We start from the raw sequence: 25,127 nt of genomic DNA, 5'->3' as shown, positions 1-25,127 counted from the left end.
GATGAAATCCCACTTTGGCCATTCTATGACTCGGCTCGGCTTTCCAATAGCCTGGGTTTGCTAAGACAAAGCAAGGACATGGAGTAATATAAAAACTGTCAGTTTACATGACAAAGTGCTGTTGTGCGGGATGATTGGACCGGTGCATTGTTAGAGAGGCGCGTTGTGCTGCAGCCATGCTCAATAAAGCTAAATAAAAGTGCAGATAAAGGGGGCAGACGGGATGCGGTGCTGCAGCCGTTCGGCCGCTGATCCATGGCCTCTATTATAGCTGCTGTTTAGTGACACAAATGCTCGCTCTTGTTGCTCCTTTCACCCTTGAAGACCTCAGTCCTCGTGTGTACCTGTGAAACACATTCCGAGCACTCAGCCACAGAAACAAGCTGCTCTGTCTTCCTGCACTAAACACTTCACTAGGACACTGAAGTATGTGCATGCAAAAATCTAAGACAAAAATATAATAATAATAATAGATTTACATTTTCTTTTTGAAATATATCCTGAGTAATGTTTAATAGAGATAATTTTATATATGGCTAATAATTTTGACCTTTAGTTTGTATATGTTTATTTTAAACTGCTTTCATCACAGCTAAACTAACTTATAACACACTAAACTAAAAGAATGAGGAATAAGGAAAAAGTATAGAAAATGTTCTTATATAGGAAGGAAAAAATCTTCCTCGTAAACAAATATATATTTTAAATAATTAAAATTTCACATGAGGACTGATAACCTCACTATCCACTTTATTAGTTACACCTCACTAGTACCAGTTTGGACCCCCTTTTGCCTTCAGAACTACTTTAATCCTTCATAGCATAGATTCAACAAGGTACTAGAAATATTCTTCAGAAATTTTCCTCCATATTGACATGATAGCATCATGCAGTTGCTGCAGATTTGTCCGCTGTACATCCATTATGCGAATCTCCTGTTCCACCACATGTGCTTTATTAGATTGAGTTGGGTGACTGTGGAGGGTATTTGAGTAGTGAACTCATTGTCATGTTTAAAAAATCAGTCTGAGATGATTAACGCTTTTTGGACATGGTGCGTTATTCTGCCGGAAGTATAGTCAGAAGATGGGTACACTTTGGTAATAAAGGGATGGACATGGTCAACAATACTCAGGTAGGCTGTGGCATTGACACAATGCTTAATTGGTACTAATAGGCCCAAAGTGTGCCAAGAAAATATCCCCCACACCATTTCACTACCAGCATCAGCCTGAACCATTGATAAAAAGCAGGATGGATCCATGCTTTCATGTTGTTGACGACAAATTCTAAACCTACCTGAATGTGGCAGCAGAAATTGAGACTCACCAGAGCAGGCAACACTTTTCCAATCTTCTATCGTCTAATTTTGGTGAGCCTGTGCCAATTATAGCCTCAGTTTCCTGTTCTTAACTCACTGGTTTGGCACCCGGTGTGGTCTTCTGCTCATATAGCCCATCTGCCTCAAGGTTTGTGTCTTGTGTCTTCAGAGATGCTTCTTCTGCATACCTTGGTTTTAACGAGTGGTTACTTCGGTTACTGTTGCCTTTCTATCAGCTTGAACCAGTCTGGCCATTCTCCTCTGACCTCTGGCATCAACAAGGCATTTACACCCACAGAACTGCCGCTCACTGGATATTTGCTCTTTTTCGGACCATTCTCTGTAAACCAAACAAAAGGTTGTGCATGAAAATCTCTGTAGATCAGCAGTTTCTGAAATACTTCAGCCCATCTGGCACAAACAACAATGCCACATTCAAAGTCACTTAAATCACCTTTCCTCCCCATTCTCATGCTCAGTTTGAATTGCAGCAGATTGTCATGACCATGTCTACATGCCTAAATGCATTTAGTTGCTTCCATGTGGATTCCATTGGCTGACTAGAAATTTGCGTTATCGAGCAGTTGGACAGGGGTCTCCAATAAAGTGACCGGTGAGTGTACATGCATACATAAATAAAGCAGCACAACTAGCTCCACAGATTAATACTATTATTATTATTATTATTATTATTATTATTATTATCATCATTATTGTTTCATGCAGCTATTCTGAATGTTGACTGTAAGTGAAAATGTATCTTCATTTAATACCTGAAGCATACATTTGCAGACTTATAATAATATAAAGAATGTTACATTTAGATAATCAACATTTTATTTGTTTTGCATACACGTATATAAACTATAAAACAATTTACAACAGATCTTTAAAGTACAATGAAGTATGCTGTAATAACAATTAGTAGAAACAGTAGAAGCATTTTGAGTACAACACTCAACAGCAATATTATAAAACTACAGCAATATAATAAATTTATATTTAATGTATTTTGTCAAGCAAGTTATAGTGAATGATTGTGTGTTGGGGGAGTGTGGGTGGGAGTTATTGATTAAATAACCAAATGATTTTACAATAAAATACTTTTATTGCTATAAGGATTGTGGTTAGTTACAAAGCAAATCTATGGAGCATACGTTCTTACTGTACTAATACTAATATAATGTAATAGGTAGATATAGATATAGATATAGGTATAGATAGATAGATAGATAGATAGATAGATAGATAGATAGATAGATAGATAGATAGATAGATAGATAGATAGATAGATAGATAGATAGGCAGGCAGGCAGGCAGGCAGGCAGGCAGGCAGGCAGGCAGGCAGGCAGGCAGGCAGACAGACAGACAGACAGACAGACAGACAGACAGACAGACAGACAGACAGACAGACAGACAGACAGACAGACAGACAGATAGATAGATAGATAGATAGATAGATAGATAGATAGATATTGTATGTAGGTAGATAGGTAGGTGGGTGGATAGATAGATAGACAGACAGACAGACAGACAGACAGACAGACAGACAGACAGACAGACAGACAGACAGACAGACAGACAGACAGACAGACAGACAGACAGACAGACAGACAGACAGACAGACAGACAGACAGATAGATAGATAGATAGATAGATAGATAGATAGATAGATAGATAGATAGATAGATAGATAGATAGATAGATTCATTAAAATTGAATTTTTGTGGGTTTCCCTTAGCAAATAAACAGGTCCACCAAATATATGGTGCTTTAATATCTTACTTTACATGTGTCATACATGTTTTCTCTTATGTTGCTGGCTCCACAGATGCAGTTTGCTTTGATCAGCAGATGTTCGCAGTCTTCAGCTTTTTGTTCTCGCTTCACGTATGTCTTCTCCATCTAGTCATGATGGATGAAAGGCTCTCTGAGCTGGGCGTCCGCCAGCTGACTGTGGGGAATGGATTCACCCGGTGTCACCATGATTAGCTGTAGTGCTGCAAGCATGTTTGAACGTCAGGCGCAGACACAAGCACATGACTCCCTGTCACTCTGCATCCATGAATCGAGGTTTATGCGATAAGAAGGTGTGGATGTGGGAATGACACTTATATGTATTGAATGAGAGAAAACGTTAACGAGAGAGAACTAGATAGTCTAGTTGAAACTGTGGTTTAATTAGTTTAATTCATATGAGACAGCCTGACTGACGTGTAAAGTAACTTGAATTATGGCACAGTATATATGTAGAATGACATTTTGATACTTACTGGATAGCATTTTGGTAATTATATGCATATATACAACAAAATCCACCTGGCACACTTTATAAATATGGGACAAAAATGTTTTTTTTTATTGGCACAATAAAATATTAAAATATTATTGGCACCTTGATATTATATATTACATTTTGATCTTTTGCTCAATAAAATAAAATAAAATAAAATAAAATTAAATAAAATTAAATAAAATTAAATAAAATTAAATTTAATTATTTAAAATATTTAGTTCTTAATTTATTATATATTATAGTTATTAAAGTTACTAAATTAGATTAATTTATTAAAGTTACTAAATTAAACTATTATTTATTTGGAAATTATTATTAAGGATGTTAAATTTATTGTGCCGCAATAATTAGCAGCCTGAATTTATATTTATATAGATATATATTTATATCTATCTATCTATATATATATATATATATATATATATATATATATATATATATATATATATATATATATATATATATATTTATTTATTTTTTTTTTTTTGTACCTTGGTGAGCATTGGAAATTGTTCAACAATATTCTTCTGTTTCACAGGGGTATACATATGAGGAAACACCATGGACAGACTCACTCATTCATCACAAAACTGAAAAAACAGCTGCTGTTGAGCTTTGCAAAGTGGCAAAAACACTGAAAATGCTCATTTCTGCCATCAGGAAAATAAGAAATTCCATTCAGCTGTCAATCAAACATCGTGTGTGAAGTAATTACATGAAATTACATTACATTTACCTCAGGAAAGCCACTTATATTAGCACATATTACTTTACTTAATTATTATACGAGGGCTGCTGAATGCTTGATTCTGATTGGCTCATGAACATGTTAAGGTGTGTAATTATTTTTTCAATTATTTTCACCACACAGATAAAGCAGTTCCAGGCAAATTCACATTGCAGTTCTATATCATTAGGCTGGAGGATTTCAGATATTATAACAGTTACAGCTTTGAAAATACAAAGCAAGTCATACAAGGCTTTGAATGAGATGCTCAAGAAAGACAAAAGTGCAGTTAGAGGACAAAAACCTGACAAATGTCTTCAAATACAACATCAGAACAGTGTTTTCAGTTGCAGTAACCATAATATAAGCAAAGTTATTGACTCTGGCCCATTGAATTTTTGCTAAATTATGCACATCTGATGTGTAACGGCCACTTTGCTTCACGTTTTAGTCACTTCACCACCTCGGGTGTTTTTATTTTTCAATTATTACTAATTATTCTTGGAAAAACACACTCTCTATATATTTTTTTTCCTGCTAACTAATGCGTTTTGGATACTGAGTGGCATGTGACACGGTAAATGTACCGTGTTACATGGCATACAGTTTGCAAGATGATTGATTGACGTTATTGTGTAGTTGAAATGATTAATTGGCTGCATCCAAAAACTTTTGGATACTACCTTCGGATGCAGAATTCCAAGACGGGAGAACATCAAGACACGTCCAAATGGAAATTCTGCTTCACTTCCTTTGTCTATGGAAGTTTTTTCCTAACAAAATTAAAATGAAAATTCAAATGCTTAAAAGATCAAATGATAAATCAAATGCTCAAACTATAAATCAAATGCTCCAACCGACATTGCAAATGATAAATCAAATCCTCAAACTGACTCTGCAAATGATAAATCAAATGCTCAAACGGACTTTGCAAATGGTGAATCAAATCCTCAAACCGACTCCTCAAACGATAAATCAAATCCTCAAACTGACATCGCAAATGATAAATCAAATCCTCAAACTGACATCGCAAATGATAAATCAAATGCTCAAACTATAAATCAAATCCTTAAATCAACATTGCAAATGGTGAATCAAATGCTCAAACAACTCTGCAAATGGTGAATCAAATGCTCAAACGACTCCGCAAATGGTGAATCAAATGCTCAAACAGACATCGCAAATGGTGAATCAAATGCTCAAACAGACATCGCAAATGATAAATCAAATGCAAATGAGGTGTCAATCAACCAGCATAGGCGGAGCTTTAAGGCGGAAGAGTTTGTTGTTGACAACAACCGGTAGCGCTACGACTTTTTCAAGGCGTTCAGATTTGCATGCACTATTCCACATCGTATCCATATAAACTCGTGAAAGAGAAAGCGAGAAATCTCCTAATGCTTCTGTCCACATTCTGAAGTGTTCATCAGATGGGTACATCTATCACAGGAGGCCACGAAAAACCATACGATAACCAAGATGATAAAAAAAGTTACATAACTGACGTTACAAGCGCAACTTTAAATAAATGGTAGGTTTATTAAATCTTAATTTAAAATAATATTTTATTACATAAGATATCCTTGTCAAATGTAACCTAATTTGTTGTTACCATTATTGTGTAACTTTTTTATTCACATGTAGAACATGCTTAAAGGGGTGGTCCACTACGATATTATATTTTAAACTTCAGTTGATGTGTAATGTAGCTGTGTGAACATAAACAGCATCTCTGAATGTAAAATATTCAAAGTTTAATGCAAAGGGAGACCTTGATTTGTACAGAGTTAGCTTAGCAACGCCTACAATTAACGAATTTTGGGGACTACAAAAAATACTTCCGCCCCCTGTGAGATCACAAAAGTTCGTTATTGCGCATCCCACACTGCGCAGGTAAAGGCCGTGGCCAGAGGCGCTGTAACGTTACTGCAGAGAGAGAAATGCCATCCTGCTGTTTCCACAGAGCTGTTCTGTTTCTGTTGTTGGGCTTCCAAATGACACGACCCAAACACAGAAGTGCTTACAGTTCAATATTAATTATGTTCCAGAGAACTATAAAATACATAGCAAGCAGGATTTGACAAAACACAGCTTCCAGAATCTCTCCCAGTTCAGTGCTGGATTCAGTTAAAATCTCCTCAAAGATGGAGCAAGGAGACGCTGTGAACTCTGAGTCATGACCTGTAAGTGTTTTTATTTGTTAAAATTGATCATGACATGTACAGTGTCTAACTTTAACGGTGTGTTGTAGCAAAGATGTAAACAACGGGAAATTATGGTAACCGCTAACGACTTAGCTAACGTTACAAATCCATATTTATCAAACGGCTGTAAACGCACACACACACATACACATACACGCACTCTTGGCCAGCACCTGCGTCTCTCTGTGTGAGACGGCAGAATTTCTCTCTATAGGCAGCTATGCTATGCGTTTTACAACTCGGACAATAAAGTCGCAAAAGATATGTGAACGATTCATGTTACTTACACAGGCATATTCCGCATATGCATGAAAGACGTCCTGTAACGCATTGATTTAAAAAAAATACAGCAATGATTTCCCAACTGGAGTGTAACATCAAAAACAAATCAATCCAGGCTCACAAAGGTCTCATCTCACATCTTGTGCTTTATTCTGTCACCACAGAAAATAACTTAATCCGAGCATGAGAGAAAAAGAACAATAAAAATCTCTCCCGCGCACATGCGCTTCTCGTGTTACAAATACTTCATCGTATACACGCATAAACACACTAAAAGGCACAGAAACAGTTAAAGGAGCCGCATCCCATTTTCACTCGTTACAGACACGTGTTGACTGACTGACTGACTGACTGACTGTTTACACAAAACGCGCGTGCTTGTCAGGGCGTGACGTGAAGCCGATCGGCGTATCACAGCATATTATGATGATGACCAATCAGAGTCACTTGAGGGTGGGCCTTTTAGAGGAACTAGGAAATATGACAGTCGTTTTCATGTTAGCTGAGTAGCTGTGTATAATCAAAGTGAGATTTATGAAAAAATAACACGATTTCCTTCAAGTTAAACATGAGCACACATTGCTTTGCATCTTATTAACACAACCAAGCCTTAAAAATAACATTCTGGACCACCCCTTTAAAGTTAGTTTTCCAGTCTTGTTTGATTATATAATCATATATTCTTATATCAAAAGAAAATCTATTACATTTGTTCTCTTTTTGCTGTTTATGTTAATTGTTAAGATACAGCAATGTTTCCCCAAGCCTGTATGAAATTTTTATTTCTGCATAATAATGATTAATAATAATTGTTATTGATAACAATCCCATAATAATACAAATAAAATAGCAGGGACAGAAGCAATAACACCTAATAGCATCAGTAACTTGATAACCCTACCTGATAGCCTTTCTAATGTTGGCACATTGGTACATCTGCACAAAGATGTCGGACAGCTGCTTGAAGATCTTCCTTTGGAGAAATTTTACACTCGAAAAATGTGAGTATTTACTCTAGACTGCAAAGCCCACCCCAACACTTACAAAAATAATAAATGCTGCTCACAAACACACACACACACACACACACACACACACACACACACACACCACAGCTATGCATGAATAGTCACTAGACAAATGTAGCCAAGGTGAGTACATCTTAATTTCCAGTCAAAAAATGAAATAATATAGTTATACATTATTGAAATTATTAATGTATTCATCAACAATTAAAGAAAATATGGATGTATGATTAAAAGAATTAATAATAGTAACCATGATAAATAAATACAAGTCAACAAGATACGAAACTAAGCTTTATTCAAACTTATTCAAACAATCATGTATTTCAGACAAAACCCCATGTTCTGCTGCATGCTGGACTTCTGGACTTCACTTGTTTTTGCCATCACATCCCTCAGTGCTGCAGTCAGACTGGAACAGAGTTGTGAGGTGAGGCTGTCCATGCCTGAGAAACCGATTCATATGAAGATGAAGAGACCACACCAGCATCTGGCTCAGATGAGGACACGCAGGCAGGTGGAGGGATGCAGGGTCTTGTCCATGGCACTACAGCATCTTCAACATTTACTTCATCAGCACACTGCTGTTCTTCATTATCATCACTGCACACACCAGTCTGAGGACATTTCAGATTTTGCAAAGCTCTTAATAAAGAAGTCATTTAACAGCACACTTTTTGAGTTTCATTTGAGTTCTGAATTGGAAGTAATAACATGATCTTACTTCATGTTTTGAATTCAGGTTTTCTCTGTTTTCTTGCCTTGCAAGTCCTGCTCCAGCCCAGAAATGGCATATAAATCAACATTAAATAAATTGTTGTAATAGCAGTTTGAAACAACAATATTAAACAAATATGATGGTAGCATTTGTTCAGTCACTCTGCATCAGCTAACACACAAACATGTGTGCTTCCTTCTCTATAACAACCAGACAAGTCATGTTACCTCTGTGATTTGTGTGCTCAAAATTATACTTTCATAAATGTATCACCAACTGAACAGAAGAAAACATTACTGTATTAATATTACATGTATCTAACCTAAGCTGTATTGACAAAAGTGCATTCTACATCAACACAAACAAATCACTCAGACGTCTGTTTAATGTTATAATTTGCTAATCTGCAATACCTCCTATATTTTTCTGTCAGACATTGAATAATCGTCTTTATGTAAATTAACGTTTGAAACGTAACGTCATGTGCTTACAGAAGTTCCTACATTATCATTTACAGCAAGATAAAATAAATATACTGTAAAGCATCTTTACACTTTCAGTAATTCTACTACTATCTACTATATCTAGCTATTTTACTGTAACTTAACTCAAGGAACCGTCTTTCTGGATTTAATTACTTGCATGTAAGAAGTCTAAATCCATCCAGTTTTCCACAATGTGACGTAGCATCATCATCTTTCCGTATGGTTTTTCGTGGCCTCCTGTGATAGATGTACCCATCTGATGAACACTTCAGAATGTGGACAGAAGCATTAGGAGATTTCTCGCTTTCTCTTTCACGAGTTTATATGGATACGATGTGGAATAGTGCACGCAAATCTGAACGCCTTGAAAAAGTCGTAGCGCTACCGGTTGTTGTCAACAACAAACTCTTCCGCCTTAAAGCTCCGCCTATGCTGGTTGATTGACACCTCATTTGCATTTGATTTATCATTTGCGATGTCTGTTTGAGCATTTGATTCACCATTTGCGATGTCTGTTTGAGCATTTGATTCACCATTTGCGATGTCTGTTTGAGCATTTGATTCACCATTTGCGATGTCTGTTTGAGCATTTGATTCACCATTTGCGATGTCTGTTTGAGCATTTGATTCACCATTTGCGGGGTCGTTTGAGCATTTGATTCACCATTTGCAATGTCGATTTAAGGATTTGATTTATAGTTTGAGCATTTGATTCACCATTTGCGATGTCAGTTTGAGGATTTGATTTATCATTTGCGATGTCAGTTTGAGGATTTGATTTATCATTTGAGGAGTCGGTTTGAGGATTTGATTCACCATTTGCAAAGTCCGTTTGAGCATTTGATTTATCATTTGCAGAGTCAGTTTGAGGATTTGATTTATCATTTGCAATGTCGGTTGGAGCATTTGATTTATAGTTTGAGCATTTGATTTATCATTTGATCTTTTAAGCATTTGAATTTTCATTTTAATTTTGATAGGAAAAAACTTCCATATTTGTCTGTATACCTTCTTCCATAATTATATCCCATAATTCTGTGCTTTCCATTTCTGACAGTTGAGCTAAAAAATAAACATGCTGTCGTAGTGTGTGTAAATATTTTTGACCAATGTGTTTCATTTTTGATGGCATTTACAGCAGGAAATTAGTATTGTACTAAGCAAATATATATTTGTTATCAACAGAGCTCTTGCTGGGTTCACATGAAAAGCAGAATTAAGTATTTTCAATCAAATAATATTTTTTTCAGTTCATCTTTATCTCTATAGAGCTTTTCACCATGTAAGTTATGTCAAATAGCTGAAGAAAAAGTCAAAAAGACAAACGTGAGGCAAATTACGGTAGATGGTCTAGAAGGGATACAGCTTTGGCCAGAAGTTGACGAGAATTATTTATATTATTATGTAAATATAATTACTGTACAACAATATTATTGTTTTTACGATACAGTGAGGGGTAGTTTTAGGGTTGGAGTGGTGGTACACAATAATAGATTACAATTAATGGGTAATTTAATAAATAATAGAAGTACTTCTAGTCATAATTACCTTTTTACATTACTGTGAGGGGTACTGTAGGTTTAGGGTAGGGGTAGACATTAATAAAATGCTATTAATACAATTAAGGTGAAGGTTGTTTAGAATTTTGAAATGCTGTTGACATGATCATCAATGATTTGGCTATTTTGTTAGAAGACAGAGGACAGCTATTCATGATAAGTAATGAAGGTCGGGCCACAAACAAACAGAGTTAGAATGCCCAGGGGACATCTAGTGACCCTATACAAATGAAAATACAGGAAAAGAGCTTTTATGTGTGTGTGGGTAATATGCAAGTGGACTGTGGGTGGTCTGTGGGTGTGCCGCCTCAGGCTCAGACTAGCACTATATCTCTAGCGCTATAGCCTGATACTGTCTCTCATTTACATATTGCAGCAGCTCATCAGATGAGGTTCGGCTGACCAGCAGAACTCACACATAATGCGCTCACCACACACTGACCCTGCTGCTTTCATCATTAGTCACTGGCACCAGAAACCTGCTCTTCAACTATATTAAACAGCCGCCGTGACCCCTCCATTCACACCATTATTAACCCTGTAAAACCTAACATATGACTGTTTTAACCCTGTAGACTATATGATTAACACACAGTCTGATTATATGTGTAGTAGCCAGAGAGATATGCAATGTAATTTGCTGCATGGCTACATGAACTGTGAGTGAGTCGTGGATGGAATTTAATGTGAATAATAAAAAAAAAAAAAAAAAAAAGTCTGGAGTTAGAATTTTAGAGAGATGAGAAAAAGGATAAAATGTGTTAACTTGCTGTCAACAAAAGAGATGCAGCATTTAGCTAAAAACTACACCCTTTTGTGTTGATATTGATAATACTATATAACACGTTAAGCTTTTATGAGCTTGTATACTGTAGCATGAAGTGTTGTGAAGATACTATCATACTTTTACTCTCAGAAAAAACAAACAAGTTATACAAGTTGTCACTAACACTACTATCCAACCCAAGTTTATTACTCGTACCCAGGGCTACATTTCTGGGGATGGTGAAATACATAACCAGGGGTACGACTGCTCGTAGTTTTTGTTTTTGCAAATCCACTAGAGGCCACTGTGTATGGTTTTTGATGATCGCAAATTCCTCTTGTGCGTCCTCTTCTAGCATAAATCCACTAGAGGGCGCAATATACACTTCAGCTGACCAGTTTAGTCGACTGACTGAAGGCTGATTTATACGTACATTGCGTCAACGTGCAGGTGTTGACACTGACGTGCACATCTCAAAAAATGTAGCTATAAAACGCAACAACAAGCTCTGTAATTGGTCGGTTTAATATCGATGACAAGCGTGGTGAGAGCTGCATGCAAGCCCAATGAATCAATTGTTTACAAGTGTCGAGTCCTGTGAAGGAGCTCCAGATGGAAACTCATATCCGCCAGTTCCTGTCTCTGAATGAGTGAATTTTAGCTACTTGTACTGTTCAGAAAAAAAAGTTTGTGAAGAAACTTGACACAGAGGAACATAGAAACCTACTGCCAGCTAACAGTTCCAAAGTGTTATTGCAGAGCAACAAAAACAGCACACAGAAGTATAAATGCACAACTATGCACAAGGCAGTCGTCGTAGGTCACACCGATTACTCGATGCAGAAGTATTAATCAGCATTGACTGACAACTTTTCAACAGCAATCTAGAAAAAGAAAAGCAATCACGACCATGTAATTTCATCACATTTTCAGCCTGTTCTTTATTCATTTATTTTTTGCTTTTGTTTTACCTGGAATTGTTCTTCATCAGTCGTCGTGGCCAACTCAGCTCTGTGTCCCAAATACATCTGCATACTTTGAGAATTACTGGGCAACCTGGTAACACCAGAAAAGCTGTCAGTATGAAGGTAAACGGTCAGCTGACAGCGCTATATAATTCATGTTCTCCAGAAATGTAGACAGGGGTATGTATACACAATTTCCCAGGAACATGTCTTAATACAATTATCTTTATATTATTAATGACCAAACATTTGTTATTGTAGATGGCAAAGCATCGACAATAGCGCAAACACATACTTATATATCATTACTTGATATGATCATAGATCATATTCATAGTATTAATTCAAAATGTAAGTTTGATACTCAAGTACACCTATAGCTGCTTCAGTTGCACAATTTCACGTTTTCAGCCTGTTGTTTAATTTTTAGCTTTTGTTTTACCTGATTTCTGGAACTGTTCTTCACCAGACTCAAACTCTGTCATCGTGATCAACTCAGCTCTGAATCCCAAATACATATGCATATGCTGCGAACTACTGGCCAAACTGTTAACACCGGAAAAGCTGTTCGTAAGGAGGTAAGCGGTCAGCTGATATCGCTAAAAGGAACAGAAGTCAAAGGTGGCGTCATACTTGCCCATAGCATCCATTTTAAAGGCGAAATGCAGCCATATGTTCCTCTGGCTACATAATTCACGCTCTCCAGCAATTTAGACAGGGGTATGTATCCACAAAAAAAAGTTTCCTCCAGGTGCTCCGGTTTCCCCCACAGTCAGAAAATATTCACTATAGGTGGATGAACTAAATTGGCTGTGGTGTATGTGAGTGTGTGAATGAGTGTACGGGTGTTTCCTAGTACTGGGTTATGGCTGGAAGGGCATCTGCTGCGTAAAACATATGCTGGGATAGTTGGCGGTTCATTCTGCTGTGGCGACCCCTGATAAATAAAGGACTAAGGTAAAGTAAAATGAATAAACAAATGAAAAATATTGCTACATATTTTGCTTGCTGAAAATCCAAATCATTCAAATGGCGGATGGCTTGTGTGAGACGTTTTGATCATATGCATAATTTAGAGACCTTGGAAAATCATGTATGACATATAATATGGCATACTTGGGGGTTAAACAGGTTTGTTATTACATCCATGTCTCCTGTTTAATTAGACGCCCTAGCCTGGTCTTGCAGCTTTTGACAAACTTCAAAGTTTTCAGGCCTCCAAGGTCTGTGATTGCTTAAAGCATGACATGTGTGGCGGAGGGGATGATTAAGAAAAATTAGCTCCTCTCACAGCGCTGTCGGAGAGCTCAAGCACGAATTACTGCCTTTGAATCTACATTTAGGCCAAAGACGGTCTCCAGATAGTTGTTTTCTGAAGTAATAGTTGAAGATTATACAGAAGGAAGTGGACAGCATGTTTGCCAAGGAAACCAAGCATGAGGATATTATTCAGGAGGTTTAGAGGTTGCGTTATTGCGACAGGCGCTGAGGGTTCGTCTAGCTAAAATATTTAAGCAAGATGCCACAAGAGACCATAGTATAATCACTTTAATGCACTGCCTTGGAGGATTGTGGCACTTATAGAAATGATGGCTTACAATATAAAGCAGCAATATTATTGTAGAAAGTACCAGTCTTTAAAAATAACGGTAACACTTTAGTTTAAATAACAATTTACAGCATTTACTACTGGATTATAACCTGCCTATTATTAAGATATGAACAGTTTATTACAACCCAGGCTCATTCTGAAAACGTACCGCTATATACATTTCTGTAGAGCGCCAAATATGTCCCAGGAGCTATGTTTTTTTGCAGTTTTGATTTCGCAAATCCACCAGAAGCAGCTGTGTACACTTTTTGAGATCTCAAATTTGTCTCGCGAGTGCCATTCGCACCTGCTGTTCTCATGTAAATTCACCAGAGGCCGCTGTCAACTGACTGACTGAATGACTGACTGATTGACTGACCCACCCTCCTCCTTACATAAACCAAACCAATAGTGTTTTCAAAAACATTGATTGACCAGCACCTACCCACTTCCCTAAACCCAACCAACACTGTTTTGAAAATCAGTCCAGAAATAGAAAAGCCCTTGTCTGATTGTTACCACATTTTACCACAGTTGTTACTTTGGGATATTTTGGTTTTCACTCCCCTACACTGTAAATAAACCATCACTTTGAATGTTATATCAGCAAGTTGTGCTGTCATTTTTTCTCTCTCATTTTACCATACTTTGAGAACCCACTACTAGCCTTCCTCTTTTATCAACCTCACACTCACCCTGTTATTTACTTGTTTCTTTTATTTTTTTGTCTTCTGTTTTTGTCTTATTCGCTATCTAAAAATGTTTATTTGCCGGAACTAAAATGTTTATTTGTCGTGGTCAACTCCTTGTTGCTTGTCAAGTCCACCGACATGCATGGCAAGGTACTGGACGAACTGGTAACAGCGGTCAGCTTGTAAAGACGACATGCAGCCAAATGTACTTCTATAATTTGCAATCTCCAGAAATGTATATAGGGCTACGTTTTCAGATTGAGCCTATGTTGATTTATTAGCATTTATAAAGTATGAATTTATTTTACTCCACTCATTCTAGCCATTACCTACAGTAAACCCAACTACTAGCTTACTAATTAATAAGCAGCTAGTTAGGCATTCATTGAGCTAAAAGTCTTAGTTAATGGTTTGTTTACATAAAATTTAAATAATGTGTGACCAAAATAACTATGGAGAATTCTTCTGTCAAGAAATAAAATCCATTAGCATTTAGCATTAGCACTGTATATTCGTGCTTTATCTTGGGACATACATTTAGAACTGAATATGTGTATATTTTAAACTAATTAGAAATTAGAGATGTAAATATACACTTTAATAATGAATGTAAACTCTTTTTGGCTTCTTAGTAGCCCTGCCTTTTTGTAGCAATGTATCTTTCGTAGGTAAACATTTCCACACAGCACATGGCTTTAGTAAACAAAGTTTTATTTGGGGGGGAAAGGTTAGCAGAGGAAAGCCAAATCCAAACTTTTTACATTAATAATGCAGAAGTGGATGGACAATGAACAGTGTTGACTGTTTGTTTCCAGAGAATCGCTAATCAAAATGCCAATCCTTCAATTAAATTAGAGATTTTATTTTTTTGTATCCTGCACTGCAAGCAACTTCACATTCCACATGAAAGCCGATAATATATTCTATAGAAGTATTGTGCGAGTTCAACTGTACACCTGGTGCAAATAGAACCAAGGACGTGCCCTTGTGTTTGAAACTGTTCGTTGGATGATTTAGTGTTTTGCGGTGCGCTCAGATTTTTCCCAAGCCCAGACAGAATCTGCACCCATGGAACTCAGCAGAAATCTCCCCAGGTTTCTATTGAAATCCCTAGTGTTTTCATTTATTTTTAGCACACTTGAGCACAATCAAACACATGCTTTTTTAAACATTTAATCAGTTGCATGGAAATTGACAGACAATTTTGGAAAATAAATTAGATTTTTTAAATATTGTCGTTATATTTTGCCCGTAGGTCATTCTTTATAATATTATTTTATTTGCTTTTAGATCCAAACCAATTAGGAGATGCAGGGAGTGAAAATAAAAACAAACAAACCAGAAAACTGAAGAAAATGGTTTTGCATGCATACTGTACAGCAGGTCTAACAATAAGCTAGAGACAACAAAACAAATAGTATTCATTCATTCAATTTCTCTTCGGCTTATTCCCTTTATTAATCAGGGGTCGTCACATCGGAATGAACCGTCAAATTATCCAGCATATGTTTTACGCAGCGGATGCTCTTCCAGCTGCAACCTATGGGAAACAGAACAAATAGTATGATTAAATGTAAATGTAAATTGAATTGTGTGTGTTGGTGTGTGATTGTTATGGGCATGAAATGTACATCTCTAAATTGCTTGTATGTTTTGAGTTGGAAATAGTCACCTGCTTCGAATGTTATCACTTTATTGAATGAGCGTTTATCAGCATTATCAGCTGGTAAATATGGGCCAGCAGGGGTCCAGATCCAGATCTGTTTAAACATTACTGTGATGGTTGGGTTTAGGGTTGGGGTAGGGGTAGAAGTTAACAAAATACAAATAATGGGAAATTTCATAAACAATATAAACAATTCTCCTTAACTTCCAGCCGCAGCCGTATGTGATCCATAGCTGACTAACCATGTGGATGGATGATAACAGCCTTCTGGGCATACCAGCTGGTGCAGAAGGCTCCTACTGGCGCATATTTATCAGCTGACAACCACTGATAACACCAATTCAATTGAGTGATAACACTGAAATCAGCTGAAATAATAGATCAAGGACAAAAACGAAACAAAATTATGTAAGAAATAAAATCATTATATGGGTAAATGGTAGTGGAAGTGAAGATATATTGACATTATTTTTGTATATAAAGTGTTTGCTCTTATCGTCATACTTTAATGTTTCAGATTATCAAACTAATTTAAATAGTATTCAAAGATAGCACAAGTAAACAGATCGTGCAAAACATTAATCTGGTTTATGACACCTGAGCCATACCCAGGGCTGATTACATCCACACCTGTTTGCAATCAAGAAATCACTTAAATAGGACCTGGCTGACAAAGTGAAGTAGACCAAAACATCCTCAAAAGCCAGACAACATGCCGATATAAAATAAGAAAGAAAACATTTGAGATCCACCAGACTGCAAAATAAAGGCATTTCTAAAGCTTTGGGACACACTAAAGTATGAATTGTATTTGTTTGTATCCTTCTGTGAACTGTCTCTCAACAAACGCAATCTCATGGCAATTCGTAACTTTTTGATTTAGTGGCTAACTCGTATGAATCTGTACAATCTTATTCGTACAATTTAGTTAGATCACCGAATGACTGTTGAGGATAAGGGTGGGGTTAGGTGCCACACCTCCTTTTTAAAATCGTACATTTTCGTACGACTTTAGCCACTTTAGCCATTCCATACGAATTAGCCACTAAACTGACAAAACATAAAAAACGAACGTTTCCTCTTGAGATCAGGCTTCCCTCAACTGTCCCCCTTGCCATTCTTGCTGTAAAAACTTCATTTTGGTCTTTGGATTTAATTTGGTTTAATTTGGATTATTTAAGTATATATATATATATATATATATATATATATATATATATATATATATATATATATATATATATATATATATATATATATATACAACAGTTTTGTCTACTTTGCAAATCCCATTGGCTGATAGCTGTGCAATATTCCCGTAATAACACTACTAGCCTCTTCACCTTTGTGTATTACTCCACCCACATGGAGTGACAGCAGATGAATAAACTCACTCCAGTTTGACAAATATTGCAGCTTTTGGACAACTTAATGTACTTTTGAGGTTTTTTAGGCAACTATTGCAACTATGCAGTTTATTTATAAGGATAGTGCCTAAATTTAATATGTATATGCATCTGCATCCATCAGCCTGTCATACTGAGCAGAGCAAAGATGTTTGAAGTTGCCCATCCACAAGATGACAGACACCACATAATAAGCCCTTAGAGAAGATTAAAAACTCATCAATAATGATCAAATCATTATTAAAATTGTAAGCGACCTTTTAAATCGTTCTCTCTCTTTTGCATGCTGTGTTCATACCATAGTAATTGTAGTGTATTGAGTGTGAAATGAGACTCAAATATCAGGAATGTATGTATTTTGTGTTGGCCACTCTTTGTATAACCCTGAGTTACTTTTTGGTTGGCCATCTTTGTTTCTAATGAGTCTCCTGTTTCTGTTACTGCAGACTAGTTCAGTAAAGAGAAGAATGCCTGCATGTGTTTAGCACTTTTCCTTATTGCAAGTGCAACAGTAATCTGCTAGTGTTTGTGTTGCTTTACTGGGAAATACTGGGAAAATCTCTGTAGACTGCTGGCATTGCATGCCGTTCAGCCTTAAACGACTTTGATTAATCTTAAAAGGAGAGCACAATCACCTGTTCTGTCCTTACTTTAGACATTACGCTAGAGAATCATTCAAATACTAGCTTTAAAGTGACCCTGATAGATTAGCAACATTTTCTGCTGTTCTGACGTCAGCTGCAGATGCAGGAATGGCGGAAGAAAGTAGTTCCTTTGATTTTCTTTTTTATATTATGCCGTCAAACTGTAGTAAAAATGCAACATCACACTCGTAGCAGTGCAATATAGCTGTATATGAGGAACGCCTCCCACCAGTGCCGATATACAGCCATATCACTGCTATGCTACGAGTGTGATATTGCGTTTATACAACAGTTCAGGCTTAATTGTGTATATAAAAATATATTTTTACATGGGGAACTACTTTCTATATATACTCCAGTATTTTTGTATTTGTATATTCTGTATTTGTGTTTTAAATTTTAAAATGAAGCGGCCACAAACAAAACAAAGAATTATCAATACTCGTTAACATTTTCATATCAGTGATTTTCTAATTCTGCTGATTTCCTAACAAAACAATGAAGAAAATGTTTTTAAAAAGTGACAGAATACCTTCAATGGACTACAAAAGTCTTATCAAAATATTCTAACCATATTCAGCTTGACAACATTCACATTTAGACAAACATTATTCATTGATTGACAATGGCAGGAAAATTGTCTGTTTGAAGATAAAATGTCCTCTCTGTGTGATTGTGTGGCACATGACAACTAACGCACTCCAGCAGTTAATTGTGTCTTTTGTAATTGTCTCCTGAGACCTCAATATATTAGCTAAGCTGAAAAGCTCTGCGTAGACCGTAAGAAAAGACTTAATCACACCGCAGGAGGGGACCGCGGACTGTTTCTGTGCCCGAAAAAACTTTGTGCAGTCTTTTCGACAGCCACCAGTGAGGTTGTTATATTAATGAAAGCCTCCTCCGCACCAGGTATTTATCTTCCTGACAGCTGCATCCCAGTTGAGCACTTATCAAAGGTTTCCGCATCGTTTTTTAGAGTTTTATTTGGGTTACCTCTGAGCCCAAGTGCATTTCTCCAGCCTGGACATCAAATGGTGGTCAGACAATTGGTGATCATTGTGCTTTTGTTTCTATTTGTGACAGGCATAGTGCTGATTCTGCCCCAGTTTTAGACACATTTCCTTTAAGAGAATTCACTGGATATGTTGATTATGTAACCTGAGGGTTGAAGGTAAGTTAATATGAATTACAATCATCTCTGAAACCTCATACTATTTTTAAGTTAATGTTGATGTTTGTTTTAACAAAACGTTATGGGAGAAAATATAACAACGGAGTCAAAACAGTTAAATTTACAGCTTCCAAACAACCACCCACATGTAAAGGATATGTGGAGGTGTACACTGAATAAAAACAAATAAATGAATAAATAAATAAATAAATAAATAAATAAATAGCTCTTACTTAGAGTTTTTTTTTTTTTGTCTTTTATTCTAGTCCAAATATTAAAAAACTAAATCTTAAATTAACAAGCATTTTCTTGACATGCAAAAAATATTGTCTTGTTTTTGTTTTTTTTAATAATAAGTTTTATATAATAAAGAGTTTATAATAAAGAGTTTTTCCTTAAAACAAGCAAAATATTCCTAAAAATAATCAAATTGTTTTGACTTACCCCATGGGAAGATTTCTTTGCTTTTAAAACTCACTTCATTTTGTAAAATTATTTTTGAAAACAAGACTATTTTTTGATTGACTAGAAAATAATTCTTGATTTAAGATCCTATATATATATATATATATATATATATATATATATATATATATATATATATATATATATATATATATATATATATATATATTGAATCAAGACAAATACTATTAATCATACCTGCCAACATTTATCTTTGAAAATCCGGGAGGATGGGATGATATGTTGGGGGTGGTTGGGTCCCTGTGGGGTCACTGGTTTGTACTACCAAGGTCGGCGATCCGGGGACTTTACCAAAAAGCTGAGGAATGGTGGCGTGTGTGTGAAATTCTGGGAGTTTTCCGGGAGACAGAACAAAATGGAAGATGGGTCTGAAATACGGGAGACACCCGGGAGTGTTGGCAGGTATCCTAGTAACTGTATTAAATTAGTAATAATAAAAACAAAGTAACCAAAGTAACAAAAAAATTACAGAACAGTAGGGTCATTCAATTAAATTTTAAATCTTAAAGAGTCTGTTAACTTTATTTATTTTTCCTTTGTTTAGATTTTTTTCTTTTTTTAATGGATAATATGTTTGTAACTCAAATAAATAAATAAACAAACACAGACTTAAATAAACACTAAAATAAATAAATAAACACACTCAAATAATAAACGAACACAAATAAATAAACACTAAAATAAATAAACACTCAAATGGAGACTAAAGTTTGACTTAACAAAACTGTATAGTGGATTAGTCTTTGAGTTTGTTTTTCTAAAACTTTTAGTGTTTTCTTTGTTTTCCTGTAAGCAGATTTTCCCAGAGCTAAACATAATTTGACAAGTTAACACAATTGCCTCTGTTTTACAGTTTCACTCTGTCTTCATCAATCTCTCAGACATGCTTATTATGAGAGGTCAGAAACCGCAAGGTAAACAATATGATTCGATACACTGCAAAACTAAACAAACAATCAAGAATATAAGAAAAGCAATTAGCATGCAATTACATTTAAAATTTGTTGTGAGGCTTTTTCTATAAAGTCGGCTCATTAGATTAGCTTTGGTCTCTATGGCAAATAGAGTAAAATGTAGATTCTGACATAGAGCTAAAAATAATAAATGAGAGCTGTTGCGTTTGGTTGAAAGTGCCTGACTTTGCAATCGTTTGTGAGACATTTTATTAGCCTGCTTGTGTTGCAAACTACTTTCAAGTATTATTAAAGAAACAGATATGAGTGCATTTCTTTCAGCTTTTTCATTTAATCTGCAGATTTTTCCTCCAGAAAAAAAGTGGAACAAGAGGGATTTTTGGTCAGAATTACACAAGACTTTTCTTTAATGGCAGGGTCTCAGTGAATGCTGGACAGAAAGCTGGTTTATATATTGATCCTGTCTAAATACCACAGTCCTGGGTTTGTCCTGTTTGAACTTTGGCAAGCAGAAGAGACTGATGATAGTTTCAGAACTCTAGACACCCAAGATGCGTTTTAAGTGTATAATAACTTTAAACACTTTAATTTAATCTAATTTATCTAATAATAATAATAATAATAAAAAAACAATAATAATATTTAATATTATTACTACTACTATTATTATTATTATTATTTAAATATATTAGATTAAATCAAAGTGTTTAAAGTTATTAATCTAATATTAATAATAGTGAACATAATAATAATAATAATAATAATAATAATTATTATTATTATTATTATTATTATTATTATTATTATTATTTTTAAATTTATGCTTTTATTATAATATTTTATTATTGTTGTTGTTGTTGTTGTTTTTCATAATTGGCTAAACTTCCTGTCCATCATTTATGTATTTTTTCCAAAACATTCTTTTGTAAACTTCTCCTACACACCTTTTGGCCAAAATATCACCAAGTTTTGTTAGATCAATTTTCAGACAAACATGTTGAACAAATGATGTAAAATTCATGTCAGTAGGTGAAATTATTTTTGTTTATGGCACTGACAAATGCCAAACTGCATCTGAGGCTGTCTCTCTGCAATGCTTAAATATTTTAACAACAAACTTTAGGTTCTTCATTAGCCCCTTTCACACACACTGTCCTTTCCGGGATATTACGAGCAATTTTCCAGAAAGGTCTGTGTGTGTGAACAGGCCCTTTTTGAAAATACCAGTAAATTCATTCCAGCAGTTTTCCGGAGAGAGTAGTTGTAACATTATAGGTAATTTTTCGGAATGCTTGTCTGTGTGAATGCAGAAGGAAAATTAATGGAAATAGGGCGCTCATGTTGAGAATGTCTATTCCAGCCAATCAGAACATTCAGACGCATTCATATTTGTTTATTAAAATACAAGCCATTGAATATTTTTCTATACACATTTAGCTGCTAGTTGTAACTCAGATAACGTTTCTATGTTCCTTCTCAATGCTAACTTTGTAGAAAATTTAGAATTTAGTGCTTATGATAAACCGCTGTTTGTTTACCATCAAGCTTTGTTCAGTTGATTGAGTGTAGCCGTTTAGAGCTCATTTCTGGTTAATGATGAATTTACCAGTATTTTGGAATGGATGTGTGAATGGTCTTTTCCGAAAAAAAATTCCAGAATGTCATTGCCTGTGTGAACAGAGCTTTTTTTAATTTACAGGTAAGGTCTTTTCGTAAATATTCCGGATATTTAAAAGTGTCACTGTGTGAAAGGGGTAACTGTCATTTAACACTCACCATAACACATCAATTTGTAACTCTGCCACCTATTGGTCAAAATATATAAACCAATGCATCATTCATATGCTAATTGTCCTTATGATCTTTTAAAATTTTCAGTAGAAAAATAATTTAAATGTATTTAAAAACTCATTGTGTCATTGGTCTGATGCTACTCACTAACCTTATTGCTTTTGGCCTCTGGACTGCTTTGCTCATTCTGGCTCTGGACTGCTTGGCCCCTTAATTGCTGCTTGCAGCTATATTTACAGTTTTTCTCAGTCGCTTTGGTGCATTTCTCACAACACTATTTACATTTGCACAACAGTTTATGCATTTCTCAAAACAATTAGTCATTTGTGCACATCCTAGTAGCAGTTTCTCATTCCTTTCAGCAAATTGCAAATGCTTTTGGACATGCATCAATTGCTTTCATACAACTCTCTGCTATTTATAACATAATCATTCGCTTCTTTCATGTCAGTCAAAATTAAACTCAACTTGTAAATGCTGACTAGTCATTCCATATAAAACTAATAGTCTTCATTTCATTACTTGAGCCATTGCATACAAAAAAGTTGAACTAGTTGTCAAAATCTTGCAGGCTAATTTTATATAAAAAAAAATTAAATCTTTATTTTACTGAAAATGTCTTCTGAATTGAACAGTTTCATGAATGATTTACAGACCTGTGTATGTATGTTGGTTCAGTTCCAATATGTTCTGCAATATTATTTACAGTTGTGCACAGTTCAACCCAAAGAAAGTTTATGTTTGTTGTAAAGAAGGGTGTATTTATTCTTCTGCACAATCCTGTGAATAAATTCAAATTGTAAAGAGCAAATGCAGAAAAAATATGAAACATACATATTCAGTGTCTTGTACTAGATACTCACTAAATGCAGTGATGTCTAACTTTACTGTAGTTTTCAATTGGCTTTGCTAATAGTATATAGTACTTTCTTGAGCATTTTCACAAAGTTTTACCAAAGTCTGACTTTTTTGCATTGAAAAAAATGTAGAGAGTAAACTGACAAAATGAAAACATGACAAAGTCATTTGACTATCTTGTTCATAAACAATGGTGTCAGGACTTTTAATTTTGATGATACTGACTCCTTGATTGACATGAATACTTGCTTTTGAGGAATGAACTATCCATTTTGAGCATGTGACACGCTTTTGCAGGTTATCAGCTAGGTTTTGCAGTTTGAATGAATTGTTTTGAGAAATGCATTAACTGTTGTGCAGAAATGCACTGGTGTTGTGAGAAACGCACCAAAGCGACTGAGAAAAACTGTATTTACTTACTTATTCTTGGCCTTTTCTACCTTGCGGTGTAGAGATTGAACAAAGTTTCCACTACCTTTTCCTGTCTGCAGCCACTGTTCTGCTGCAGTTTAGGTCTACTCTTCTCTTTTGGAATGCTGATTTAAGTCAGTCTATTTATTTCATTCGAAGCCTACTTCTTGGACATCTTCCTTGGGTTCTTGTCTCTAGCTTCTGCTTTGGAACCTGGTGGTTTTTCTGTATTTATTATTATTGTTGTTGCTGTTATTGTTGTTGTTGTTGTTGCTGTTGTTGTTGTTGTCGTACTAAAATCAATGCATTGTTTTTTTGTGTCATTCTTTTTAATTTACCTTCAGTTTCAACCGTAATATTATGATGATCATCATCCTCAGCATTGTCCATTTTTGTTGTTCATCTTTTCTGCTATTCTGTTTGATTAACTATTTATACACACAAAATTTAATTTATTACATTAATATATTAACTGCTCTTAGTTAAATATGCACATCCAACAATTCTGAAGACAAGATAGATAGATAGATAGATAGATAGATAGATAGATAGATAGATAGATAGATAGATAGATAGATAGATAGATAGATAGATAGATAGATAGATAGATAGATAGATAGATAGATAGATAGATAGATAGATAGATAGATAGATAGATAGATATGCAGTTTTTTTTTGCCATTGCGTTTGAAAAGTCAATTAATTAAATCCTAAATATAATAAATAATTGTCCTGACGATGTAATACATGTTAATTATTCTTGAATGTAAAAAAATATTTGTTTTTGAATGTTTCAAAACAATTATGTAATTTTCACAGCAATAAAAAAAATGGTCCACAATCTTTTCTTGGGTCTCAAATTCAATGTTCTTTCAAAAGCCTTAATGGCACATAAAGCAATAAATTAAACAAAAAGCGCTAATTGATTTCAAATTGTTCAGAGGGGCAAATATAGAGTAATTTCAATAGCACTTGACATTCGCTTAAAGCATTTATCCTAGACAAAATTAGAAATGAGTGGCCAAATGAAACGGCAGGCCAGTGCTGATTGATGATGTCATGTGTAGTCATAAACGCACCAATGTCAAAGCTCTCTCCTCCAGTCGGTGTAAGCGGGTGAATGCTAGCTTGAAGGATATTCTGCATTTG

At 35.2% G+C, this 25,127-nt stretch overlaps 2 long non-coding RNA genes across 3 annotated transcripts; one reads left to right on the top strand and one right to left on the bottom strand.

The window, feature by feature from the left end:
* The first annotated feature begins 5,621 nt into the window (after nt 1–5,621).
* Nucleotides 5,622–8,526, top strand: LOC147846980 (uncharacterized). 2 transcript variants are annotated; one of them, XR_015476864.1, is made up of 3 exons: nt 5,622–5,875; nt 7,739–7,831; nt 8,186–8,526. It is a non-coding gene; the product is annotated as an uncharacterized LOC147846980 (long non-coding RNA). The 2 variants fall into 2 exon arrangements; XR_015476863.1 differs by having other exon boundaries at nt 5,622–6,003; nt 7,474–7,831.
* On the bottom strand, nt 5,867–9,298 carry LOC147846979 (uncharacterized). The gene is made up of 4 exons (XR_015476862.1): nt 9,212–9,298; nt 8,580–8,626; nt 7,464–8,472; nt 5,867–5,994 (listed from the first exon to the last, which is right to left on the bottom strand). It is a non-coding gene; the product is annotated as an uncharacterized LOC147846979 (long non-coding RNA).
* Nucleotides 9,299–25,127: the final 15,829 nt, after the last annotated feature.

Source organism: Danio rerio, chromosome 1 (genome assembly GCF_052040795.2).
Source record: "Danio rerio strain M-AB ecotype USA chromosome 1, GRCz13ab, whole genome shotgun sequence".
NCBI classification, from domain to species: domain Eukaryota; kingdom Metazoa; phylum Chordata; class Actinopteri; order Cypriniformes; family Danionidae; genus Danio; species Danio rerio.
The sequence above is the reverse complement of the archived record's forward strand: the minus strand, read 5'-3'. Positions and strand labels throughout refer to the sequence as shown.